The sequence below is a fragment of the Petromyzon marinus genome, chromosome 1 (assembly GCF_048934315.1).
Source record: "Petromyzon marinus isolate PM22_M1 ecotype Great Lakes invasive population chromosome 1, UKy_Petmar_22M1.pri1.0, whole genome shotgun sequence".
Classification (NCBI taxonomy): domain Eukaryota; kingdom Metazoa; phylum Chordata; class Hyperoartia; order Petromyzontiformes; family Petromyzontidae; genus Petromyzon; species Petromyzon marinus.
The window spans coordinates 21,906,956-21,920,229 of record NC_133667.1 but is presented as its reverse complement, the minus strand read 5'-3'; the positions used below and the strand labels follow the sequence as shown (position 1 = coordinate 21,920,229).

At 44.4% G+C, this 13,274-nt stretch overlaps 1 protein-coding gene across 5 annotated transcripts in view; it reads left to right on the top strand.

The window, feature by feature from the left end:
- The window catches only part of LOC116956130 (RNA-binding protein, mRNA-processing factor 2a-like), an 82,871-nt gene extending 80,022 nt beyond the window's left edge, over positions 1-2,849 (top strand). For all 5 annotated transcript variants that reach the window (XM_032977667.2, XM_032977625.2, XM_032977831.2 and 2 more), the window contains 2 exons: positions 658-785; positions 2,070-2,849. The gene's annotated coding sequence lies outside the window, so the exon portion shown is untranslated. The remainder of the gene's footprint in view (positions 1-657; positions 786-2,069) is intronic.
- Positions 2,850-13,274: the final 10,425 nt, after the last annotated feature.

The following is a 13,274-nucleotide window of genomic DNA, read 5'->3' as shown; positions in this document are numbered from 1 at the left end:
GAGAAAAATGTGGTCAAGCGTGGATTCTTGCACCCCCCCCCCAACCCTCTTGTACGCTTAACTGGCCCTTACAGGTGCTCGCTTAAAGGACTTGTCCCAGCAGCTTTGACAATTAATTGTCTTTTGCTGATTTATCGCCTTCAGGGGCACATTAGTGGTGAGATGTTAAGTTTCCCGTCTGGTGTGTAGGAGGTCGTGGGTTCAATCCCGACCCTGACGCCTGCTGTAGATTTCGAGTTTGTGATGTCGCTCTCTCTCTCTCTCCCCGTGGTCGTGTGAATTTTTCCCTGGGTCCTCTGGTTTTTTCCCTCCACATTTAGAATCAACGTGCGTTTAGAGAATTTGGCTGCTGTAAATTCCTACGTGATAAGCCACTCTATTGAGATATTATTTGTGGCCAGGTCGCTTCTGAAAAAATAGCTATATAGCTTAGTGGACCTTACCTGCTAAAAAAGTAAATAAATAGATTTTCCATAGTTTAAAAATGCGATGGGGGGGGGGGGGGGGCGGGAGGGTGTAATTATTACGACAACGTAGTCAATCACAACTGTTATGCGATGCAGTAGCTTGGTCGACCATTCGTACCCAGCTTTTGCCTGGTTTTGCACAACCTTATTCCTGACAATTGACGTGTGCCTCACTGCTGTCCCTGTGCAGTTTGTTGGATGTGCGATGTGGCGTGTGACCCTGCTCGGGCGGCTCCCGGGCAAGATGAATTGTGGGCGACGCGTTGTGATGGGGCAGTCAGGAGCCGCATGGCCGTGGCAGGGAAAGGCTCCCAACACGTGAGTAATACAATCTGTCAGGGCTTTTTGCCGAGATCTGGTTACCGAATGTTCACCAGCGCCGTTTAATGTTAGGGGGTGGGGGGGGCGGGCGGTTCTTTCGAGTGTGGGAATGGTCGCGTGCTTGCCTTTGGGAGTCAACGGTGGGATTATCGTAGCCCGACGTGTTCGATAACGCAGGGTATTTTTCAGCGAAGCGCAAATGTTGGTAAAACGCCAGTTTCATCTTCACCTTTGTGTGCGCTGTGCCACCAAAACTTTGGTTGTCACTTTCATCACCCTTATAATATGTGTGCACTGAGCTCTGAATCACGCGTGCGCACGCACTCTGAAATGAACTTCCACGTTTCGCGCTCATTGCTACCGATTGCATTTTCGTCGCGCGTTTATAACTGCAAAAAAAATCATCGCCGGAGCGATGCGCATATCACGATGATAATGATGAAGGATGCGACGTTGTGGTTAAGACAACCGTTGACTCGCCGCTGCGGGCTGGGGTTTTGCGCACGTGCCATTGTGAGATGGTGAGGGGAATGACGCGCCCTAACTGTCGGGAACCCCTTGGCCATAATGGTTCCTTCCCATACTCATCCCCAGGGCACGCAATGACCTCTACTTGTCCTTAAAGGGCCAAGTTATTCTTCATTACATCTTTACCTGCCGTTTATAATCAACCACAGTAACAAATCAACATACTCAGTGTAAGACTGTTCGGGTCTGCGTACTGCATCATATTTTTTTGTAGAAAAACATCTTTTTGGAAGCCCATATGATGGTTAACTTTATACGCGAAGGCATGTGAGTGTATTTGTATGAGCCTCTCGCATACATGTGTAAATTTCTGCTTTTTGAATAGCAATGGCTTGGCAGACAAAGGAGTAGAATGCGTCCGAGAGGACGTCTGCTGACCAGACGGAGCTCTTTTACATCAGTTTTGAGTGCGGGTGATCGGTAGAAAATTAGGTCGCATGATCTTTACAGTTGGCGGTGGCTCGTGGGTATTCATCCAGCAGTGGATTGAAAATGGCTGATTGATGATGATGATGCTTATTCTCAAATTATTCTCAAAATTGTTTTAACCTTTTGAGAGAAAGAGTTACCATGTAATACCCTAACCATTAACACACGAAAAATCTAATCGTGCAATCTGGTTGATGTTGCTGTCTGCGCCATTGTAGCTTTACAATTAAGATTGTCTCCTAAAAATACTCCTAACAGCCTGCATCGAGTCAACAACAACAACAACAACCTGCCCTGCATTGTTTGTTTCTTTCTGTTTATCAGACGAAACGCGACCTCACATCTGACGCCCTGCATCATTCCCCGGGGGCTACCAACAGCATCACACATCCAACAAACGTAGCACTCATCACTCATTTTTTGCCTTTTGATACCTTATTATTCAATTTATTTAAGAACAACGACGAAAAAAAAGATGATCTTTCCAATTGTATAAAGTAAATCGTCATGCTAAGCAACAAATTGTCTATGATATTTTTATATCCAAAAAAAATGTACGCTTCTAATCCGTTATTACGTTTTGGATTTTGTGTGTTTCTGTTGCATGCTCTTTATTGTAAAAATAATAATGAATAATAATAAAAAGTTAATACCGTATTAATTATTATAGATACATAATTGCTGTAACAATTTAATTAGAGAAGGAATTGTACTCGGATGTTGAGAAAAAATATTTTAAAAGTGCAATGTCTTTTGGTAACATTCTAAAATAATAATAATGGTTTTTTTGTTAGTTTTGTTTTTGCTATGGAATACCTTTTCATGCAATATGTTCATACAGGTATACAATATACTGTCTGGTGCCATTGGTAAGAGTAACACAGTTGTATCGCTGCAGGAGATGTTATTTGAAAATTGTGTTTTAAGAAATAAGGTTATTTGTGCTCCATACAATTTTTTTTTGGGGGGGGCGGGGGAAGGATAAAGTATTTGCTTTTCATTTTGTAAAATATTTCTGGGTTGTGTCCGGCTACCCATGCTAATATTGTAAATGCTTTATGAGCATTGTACTTTTTTCTTCATTAAAAAAACTGTTAAAATCAACGTCTTTTCTTGTTGCTCTGACTCTTTCAATTCGCTGTTGGTATTACTCTGAGTCGGTACATTTGTCTGGCCAAGTGACCTCAACACTAGGGCCAGCGACTTAAAAATCGAAAGGTTGCGAGTTCATACCCTTGTTGGTGGGGGGGACGAGGGCATAGATTCAGCCCATCACCTCTCTGGGGTCGATAAAATGGGTAACCTTTTTTTGGGAAAGTCAACAATGGTTGTCCTATGGATAGACTCACCCCTGCCATAAGAATGAAGAAATTTCACCACTGTGTCCCAGGTCTAAATACAGGAGATGAGCACCAATGCCTCAATGCTTCATTGAGCGATAGTGACTGCTGGCTTTATCGTCTATAGAAGGTTAAACTTAACAAAACCACGAGTCTTGATAAAAATGCTCTTAAAACTATTCAACATTTTTTTTTATTATACCAGGTTCGGCCCACTTAGCTATATAAATATTTTTCAGAAGTGACCTGGCCACAAATTGTAGCTCAACGAAGTCGCTTATCACGTGGAAATGAAGAGCAGTCAAATACTATCAACACATGTTCCTAAATGTGGAGGGGAAAACTGAAGGACCCAGAGAAAAATCCACACAACCACTGGGAGAAAATGCAAATTCCAAATATACAGCAGGTGTCAGGGTCCGGATTGAACCAACGACCTCCTGTATACCAGTCGAGGTAGTTAAAATCTCGACACCATGGCACCCAAATACCCACATGGGGCTTAATGCCAAGAGTCATCCAAGTAATGTGAACTATAGTAGAATTTTTCTGGTAAAACCACGTTTAAATGTAAAAACAGCCATCTAAGTTCTGGCATATATCTGATATTCGTTTATAACGAGATATTGGGACGGGGCCTTTGAGCTCTTCCAGTCATTGCCAATGATTAAAGCGAGGAGGAGGAGGAACACAGCACAACGGAGTTTATCTGAGCCTCCTTGTGCTCCCTGGCAGGGTTTCCCCTGTTGTCAGCTTTCCGCACTGGCCAAATGGTGGCGCATTCGCCATTTGTTGCAGAGGTTTCACGGTGGCATTCCAACGGCCGTCGTGATTAAGAGGCGCCACGTGATGGCCGAGATGTTAAGTACCTCGACGGGTGTACAGGAGGTCGTGGGTTCGATCCCAACCCTGATGCCCGTATATTTGGAGCTTGCGTGTCTCTCTCTCTCTCGCTCTCCGTGGCGACGTGGATTTTAATCCGAGTCCTCTAAAGTTTCCCTCCGCATTTAGAAAACATGCGTTTCGAGTATTTAGCTGCTATAAATTTTCGACGTAACAAGTCACTTCGCTGAGCTCGCATTTGTGGCCAGGTCGCTTATAAAAAATAATCTGTATAGCTCAGTGGGCCTTACCTGGTAAAATAAATAAATATATAATTTTGTTTTAACAGCGGTTGTAATAACTGTGACGACACGCGCAGCCGTCTGCTTCACAGTGGAGGTAAAAGTTCCCCTGGCCGCCATCCACAAGACGAGGCCATTGTTTGCCGATGTCACGCTCCAAATATTCCGGATTCGAAAATTCCCCACAAATTACTAAATTGGAACGAATTGATCGTCGCCCACGCTTGCAAATGAAACTCATCCTGATATCTTAATTCATCACCTGGTTAAAAAAAAAACTGTTTTAATGAAGAAAATGTACAATAGATGCCGGATCTAAGCACACCCTGTGTAAGCATATTTCTCATAAAAAAAAACACACATCCTACATTACGCTGGTGGGAGGAAGGTGATGGGTAACTTCTGATACAAGCACACGGCAGAAATAAGCACAGCTCGACTTTCCCAATGTATTAACAGCAATGATAATCAGGAAGTATGTTAGGGATGGAGTTGGCACTGCACAGAGTGACAGGAAGTGGTGAGGTTGCAACAATCGCACACACCCTCATACTGTTGTTCTCACTGCTAAATTCAAACACCTGTTTCCACATCCATTTGAGGGCGGGGGGGGGGCGGGGGATACTAGTTTATTCACTGAATGTTCGCTACAATAGGCGTAACATTCAACATCACGTCATAACAATTCATGGAATGGAACACTGCCTTGGAGTGGTGAAGACTGACCCCTGCGGTTAGCATGTTCTCATTTTGGTCACGTGGATTTTTCCCAGGGTCGTCCACTTCCCCCCCCCCCCCCCCACGTTTAGAAACGTGCTGTTTAGAGTATTTGACTGCTCTCCATTTCCACATGATAAGCCACTTCGTTGAGCTATTATTTATAACCAGGCCACTTCTGAAACACAGCTACAGCGTATAGCTCATTGGGCCTTAACCTGATAATAAAAAATTAAATAGACTAAACAGGACTGTCCGGAAGACAGCGCTGTCTTCCGGACAGTCCTGTTTCTTCACCTGAGGAAGGCTACTTGTGTTGTGGCCGAAACGTCGTGAGAATTTTATTGTTATATTTTTTATTGTATTCCCATTCTACGTGACTTTACCGAAAGAACCCAGAAGATGAATCCCTGCAGTCACGAAAGCTTTAAATCGAAATTTAGACTGAACACGTTGCTAGTCAAGGACTCCCACAGATCTGTGTTTTGGTCGTGTTGCGTGTTGCTCGGCATATTTGATGTTTGGCCCCACGTTCAGGAGAGCTTCTACAGTAACATCGTGGCAAACAACACAAATAATCGCAATAGGTATTGCGAATTTTTGGGGGGGCAGAATGTAATACACCGTCTAATTGCGTGCCTTTACAGGTCACCATACGTCGATGGTGATTTACTGTGAGTAGCCAATAATGGGTGTTGCGATTTTTGAGGCCCAGAAACGGCAGAATGTACATACATATAATGTGAATAAGCCAACCAAGAATAGATATCCATTGTACTGTAATTTATATGAATACACTAGCTCCCGGCTTCGCCCGAGACTTCAATTCTTGTCTTGGATTAATACACGGCCTACGCGGAGGGTGGGGGGGGGAGGATGCGTGACGTCAGCATGCGGGGGACGTCACAGCTGTCACAGATGTGACGTCACCGCTCAAATGCCAGATTTCAAATTTGTTGCTTGTCGGGAAGTATGCTCAACATTTCGAACAGACATTCACAAATGTCCCTTTTATATATATAGATTAACCCCCCTCCACCCCCCGTATGGTCTTCCCACGTGATTGATTCGCAAATGACGACATCACAGTCACCCCTCTATTTAAGACCGAAACAGGAGGAGTTCTCCACAACTCCGGCTATCGCCCGATGAGGCTGGTTATAATAACCGGCGAAGCGTCGTACTCCGATTGTAAATGTTGTGGGTTTACTCTCCAATACACCGGTGTGCTGCGCTAGTAACTAATTGCCATGTTTTATTTACGTGACAAACCCTACTAATTGGCTGTGTCGGGTGGTGGTGTCAGGTTTAACGACACATTTATAAACTTGATTTGAAGCTTTCGTGACTGCAGGAATCCATACTGTGGTTCTTTGGGTAAAGTTACGTAGGTAGAGAAGTAAAGTCACGTCTAGCTACGTGACGTCTACTTACGTGACTTTACCGAAAGAACCAAAGAGTATGGACACATTTATACTTAAGCGATCTAGCCCCAAAAAAAGGCTATCATGACAAAGGAAGAATGACACGGCCACACTCGCGAACACCTATGCTGCATATTCTTGGTTCTTTCGGTAAAGTCACGTAGAAGGGAAACAATAAAAGAATACAAATATAAAACAATAAAATTATCACGACGTTTCGACTACTTACGTGACTTTACCGAAAGAACCAAAGAGTATGGACACATTTATACTTAAGCGATCTAGCCCCAAAAAAAGGCTATCATGACAAAGGAAGAATGACACGGCCACACTCGCGAACACCTATGCTGCATATTCTTGGTTCTTTCGGTAAAGTCACGTAGAAGGGAAACAATAAAAGAATACAAATATAAAACAATAAAATTATCACGACGTTTCGACTGCAACACAAGCAATCATCATCAGGTGTGAAAACTACAGCAAGAAAATTAGAAAAAGTGGCGGGTTTTTTTTAACGTTAGCACCACGGAGAGCGATTTGACAGTTTGTTCAGATGGACGAGTCCATCTATGTTCGGAAAAGAGGAGGGGGGAGACGAAAAATAATGGATGCGGTCTGAAAGCCACCTTAAGCGTGATCAATCAATTAAGACCCGAAATGGGTTATCAAACCCTTCCAATGATTGCTAAGCCAGAATCTATCTTCTCGGTCGAAATTGTCTCTGTGTTTGCATATGTGGATAGCCTCATGAACGAATCTCTCATGGTAGCCAGATGGCTTGCAAACCTATGCTGCAGTTATGTACATCCATGGCAGCTTCCGCAGCAGGAGGCAACGGTAATACCCTGAATTACGTCTCCCGCTTTTACGTAGTTTCGCAAATATACGTCGTCACGTGATTTGCGTCGCCTCAACCCCCTCCTCCCACACTTACATCGCTGACAGCATCGTCCGACCTGTCTCGTATCCATCGCTTCCACCGTGCCATGTAAAGCGCCTTGGGTTGACGTCGTTTCGATATTCGTCGTCGCACCTCGCAGGAACGCAATCCCCGACGTTAAACCGGGGTATCGCCGTTCCTGAAAATCCACTTTAAATTGCGCGTGATCATTTTGGTCGTTGCGGTGACATCTCCGTGTTTTGATTGTCACCCGTGCAAATTGCAGCACGCGCGTTATCGGCCAAATGTAGTGCAGCTGCGGCGGACTTGAGGATAATGCCATCCAACACTGGCCAACATTTTACTGCAATCTGTCAGTGGGAGGAAAATAGGTCATGAAGATGGCGATTACGAAGCCAACTGTGAAGATTATTAACGAGATTTTTTTGGTATGTTTCATAATTGATTTCTTTGGGTGAGATTACGTGAGTAAACGGTGAGTCGTGACGTCCTCCTCCACCAGCCAATAAAGATGTCACGAGCACAAATGTGCTGATTTATTACCGCTTCAGCTCAAACCTGCGTGTTTGGAGAGCAACACACAACACATTTGACAATGGTATTGTGGATTGCTCTCCAACGCATCAGTGTGCCGACGCAGTAATGAATTGGCACGCGTATCTACTGGACCTTCTTGCCAGTATTAAGATAATAAAAAAAGGCTCTACACTTTCTGGCAATAATAAAGGTGTTAAAATATCAAAACACCAAATAGACACCTATTACAAGGCATCCCGTATGCATGAACCACACATAGCTGTGATAAAACATGCAAACAAATAAGGTTTGAAAATGTCCACATTGCCCTTGAAACTGATTGGCCTACGCCAGAGACGGCCTCCTTCGCGGCTTTGTCTAACCGGCCCTCGACCGAACAATGCCAAAAGACGAACAGCACAATGCCAATGCAAACGCCAAAACACTGATGAAGTAGCTCGGCTAAAGCAGTTTTATCTACGGGATCTTTGCTGTCAGTTTTTAAACAAAGGAAGGAAAGGCTTTATTTAACGATTCTGGCAATAACACTGTACAGTTGTTAAGATGTTAAAACACCTAATAGGCACACCTATTACAAGGCATTGAGTCTGCATTAACGATACATACTCGTGGTAAAGCATGCAAACAAAATATGCTTTGATAATGTATGCATTGTCATTGAAACGGATTGGCCTACACCAGAGTCGGCACTTGAAAACTTTATTCGGGCTTACGACACACATTTTACTCACCAAAAAATAAATCACGAATCGTAATATTGCTCATGGCTTTTCATTTAAATTATTGGCACGGCGATTCGTGCCGTTTCGGGCCGGGTAATGCCAGATCTGTCTTGGAGGATGCAGCTGTGCCGGTGGCACTGACACAATAAGGCAGTTGGATGTGATTCATCGCTTCGGCAGGTCGCACTGCCATGCAAGCCAGAGCGATGATTTACTGGCTGCTTGCAAAGAATTCTTCGGTTTGTTAATGCTGTGAGCAGCACCCAGCGTCGGAATGTAAACCCATTCAAGTCTGAAGCCGACGAGCAAAGGCACCGCGGGAATGCACCCAATCTCGGAAGCTAAGCAGGATTTGAGGCTGGATCGTGCTTGGATTTGGTTGACCAACACGCGCATAAGGCAGGAGTATTTGGAGCTGTGGGCGGTAAAGTGGAGTGCAGCGAAACACATTGTTGTTCTGCACTCCCCCCCCCCCCCCCAACTTTCACCAACCCGCACTGACCAGCGTGGTGAAGTTTAGTCCAATATCCAAGGCGTGGAGGAGGCCAACATCCAGCAGCAAATTGACGGGCCTAAAAAATAAGTTTCCTGCTCAATTGAGCGCGAGAGAACGCCCATCTTCTGTCTGCAGCCTCTGCAACCGGTGTTGAAAATTTCACATTCCTACGAGAGGATTCAATTTTTTCTATAGGAAAACCTTTGCTGACATCCCACAAAGCCGCAACCTTCCAATTTCAAGCCCACTGGCTGCGTTCAACTTTCAGAATGAGCCTACGTATGCAATTCAAAACGTCAACGTTTAATTTAGAACTAAAACTGTTTATCATTATCGGAAAAAGGTGATTTTATGCCTGAAATGGGCTCGGCTGATGGCCATGAGCATGCCAGTGCTGCGGACACTTTGCTCCACAGAGGGCCAGCTGCCGCTGGTGGAGTGGGGCTCCCTTTTGCTAAACTGTAAGAGGACATCAGAATGGGTTGAGATGAGATGTGATGTAAGGCACTTTGAGTTGCCAAAGCATTTAAGCACTCTAAATGCAAATGCTTGCGAATATTCTTTCATGTGTGTTCAATTTATTATTGATACAATAATGTAAAAAAAAACGTTGACCCTTTGGACTTATAAAAAAAAGAAATCCACCAGTGAAAGGAAAGAAAGCATTTCAGTACTTTTACTTGGGGGCCCTTAAGGAGCCTTAAAATAAGTCAAAATGCTTGTTCAAGCCAGGATACAGGCTTTTCGCTGAACATTTCTCTCAAAAAGCTTTTAGCGATCTGTGTAACATCTGTTCAATATACGAACGGAAAACGGTTCCATTTGAGGATTGTTTTAAAGCATCGTGTTGTGAATGTTTTGGCAGCTGGTGCCAAATGTAGCAATATTGCTCACGTAAGGTCTAATTTTGCAGCTCATTCTCACAGTTGGAAGCGTCTTACCATAGTCACAGCCAAGGTTGACGAAATCGATTTTTTTTGTTACGCAATGAATTACAACAACCAATAAATTCTGACATAAAGCAGAAAATAACACGAGAATGTGCCTTTATTATTTTATTCAAATACACAGTACAATTATAAGTGCATATTTATGGATCATGGTCATAATAAAAATCCTAGCAAAGGTCAACTCAACCCATCATCTCTCCAGGGTCGACAAAAGAAGTACCTATTTATAGGTGTAGGTTTTTCGAGGTTGTGCTGTATAGCGATGTCTGACGTTGCACACCAAGTGCCAAAGTATAATCCAGCGACATGTTGGAGAGAAAATAAGTGTCGTACCTTATGGGACCTTTCTTGCCAGTATTAAAATATAACAATAGATTTTACCCTTTCTGGCAATAAAACAGGTGTTAAGATGTTAAAACACCAAACAGAATCCTTTTTCAAGGAATCCTCTCTGCATTAACCACACGTACTTGTGGTGAACATGCAAACACCAGAGCATGCTCTGCGAAAGGTATATATTTGGTTCACCACAAGTTTTTTCCCGTCACTGGCTTAACGATGCTATTTGATAGAAGCCCTGCCGCATGCTTATTTAATGAGCGGATACACTTATCATTTGTCTACCATAATTAAACAAATAATTTGCTGATACTGCATTGGCAGTGATGCACAAACACAACTTACAACAAAAAAAAACCACCCTGAACACAATCAATAACACTGTAGCCTGAAAAGGGAAAAAAAATATATTAATAGATTATAATTCGGGGAAATGGCCCTTATTCACGGCACATCACAATTAAGAGCAACGGTATACGGGGCAGTGCAGGAGAAGAACAAGAATATTGGTATTAGCAAGAGCTCAGGGGAATCCACTTAATGTCACCCGTTAAGAGATATAAATAGCCGGTGGGTGATAATCAGTGGGTTCTGTCCACTTATTTATATCCTCGGGATATAAATATGGGGCTGGGCACGTTGGGTTTAACGTCCCCTCCGAAGGGCGATGGGCACCCACAGCACTGTACCCATGACAGCGCAGCGCGGGCTGAGGCATTGGGGATGTTGTGTGGCCCCCGACAAGAAACATCAGCTGGGAGGCGCGGAGACAACAGCCAGACATGCAATACGTGGCCTCATTAAATCTCACTGGGATGTACACGGAAACGTTAACCCATCGAAGCGGTGTTTATACAATTCCATCGCTTTCCAATTGTATGTATGTGTGCACGTTGAACTTCTTTTGCACCGTACGTAAGCCAACCGTGCTAAATGGAGGTCTGCGGGAAGGACAACAAACTAAACACAGAAAGCAGTTCTAAAGAAAATGAGTTTCCGATCTAGATTTAAAAGTGCACAGCCCCCAGTGGCTTCCTCATTTCTGGAAGAGCGTTCCAGACGGCTGCAGAAGCGCACATGAAGAGAGCGCGATGCGGTGACCACCGTCTCTCTCCGATGGTTCGCCGAAAGCCAGAGTTCGCGCGAAGATTCATGCTCCTTGACAATCGAAGTGTTCCGTGTGCATTTTGCTTTCCCCATGACATTGTTTGACGGTGATCGCATTGGCTGAACCGGGGTTCTCGGGGACGTATTTGCTTTATAAGCAGGTATAGGAAGGGCCCATTGGGAACGGAAGTCGCCTTATCAAGGGAAATGTGAAGAATAAACAAAAAGCGTTTCGGCGTGAAGATAAACAAATCGTACGCGAACAAAATGTAAACGGATACTGGGTCAATGCAATAATCGCACAAACCACCTCGGCTTCATTCCCAACGTAAACGAAACACGCGCAAAATTATCGAAAAACAGGAAACAAAATTACGATGAAATGAAAATAAACCGCGATCAATGAGAAGCAAAATATAACGCAATGCAGCCATGAAATGCAGCAGCAACGACAACAAATATGAAATACAATTTTGATTTGAAGCTTTCGTGACTGCAGGAATCCATACTCTTTGGTGCTTTTGGTCAAGTCACGTAGGTATAAAATAAAATAAATCACGACGTTTCGGGCGCAACACAAGCGTCCGTCATCAGGTGGGAAAGCATGATCTGCTGCTGAGGTAGACTGTTTACAATGTTGATGAGATTAGCGGCTTAAGATCAAGTTGCGTTAAACGCTTCATTAAAAACGCACGTGCATTTCTACCGAATGGGCGACTTCAGCAGCCTGTCCAAAACGTGACCATCAAGGTTTGCCCATTGAGCTCAATAGTCTGGACGTGAAGTTGAATACACTTCACGTTATTCAAAGCGCCACCACGAAATGAGACATTGTTTGATATGTGTATATGTGTATGGCTTTAGGGCTTACATTTGCATCCCGTAGCTTGTGATGTGGATCTCAGTAAAGCAATAGGTATGTTCCGTGCATCATACACAGGTATCGCAAGAACCACAGCAAACAAGGCCCTCCCAGTGCCATCATTATTGTTGCTGTCAACATCATTGACATACCGATGGCATTGGTGCCACTCATTGGCAGATTAAGTTATTCCGCACCTTGGGCAGTCAGCAGATCCAGTCATCCATAATACAGGTTTTTTTTGGGGGTTAGATCGCGTACGTATATAAATGTGTCGTTAAATCCGCCACCACCCGACACAGCCAACTCGTAAGGTTTGTCACGTAAACAACATATCAATTCGTTAATAGTGTAATGAGCGACTTCGGTGACACGTCGTGGAGAGGGTACTTCTTCTTTTATTACTCACACTGGGCACAACACAGGCCAACACTTATTCTTCCTCACACTGAGTACAACTCTTGATATTAACGTTTCTACTGGCTACACGCACAGCCGATCACTCGGCGTGGTCCCATCGCCCTCACTCGGCTGGCGGCGTGACGATGACGGCGGTGGAACCCACGCAGGAGATCTTCCACGTGGCCCGACGACGGAGAGAGCTGTCAGTGAACAGCGACACAGCCAGGACCTAGGACCTCACTCATGAGCCCCGAGCTCCGGGTCCGCTCCCCCTTATATCCCCCCAGGTGTGGCTAAGCCCCGCCTCTGGCCACGCCCTCTCGTGGAACCTTCGAGCAGGTTCCCGAGCATCTCGGCTAACCCCACCTGTTACCTTTGCCCTAGAATCGCCTCCTTCCCTGATTGGTTGTTACGTCTGTGCCTGTACCCGTGAATCCCTTCCCAGGCCAGCAGGTGTCACCCTGTCATTACAATAGTATAGCACACCGGTGTGTTGGAGAGCAAAGCCACAACATTTACAATCTGAGTACGACGTTTCGCCAGTAATTACAACTAGCTTCATCAGGCGACAGCCAGATTTGTGGAGAAATCCCTCTGTGTTAAACCCA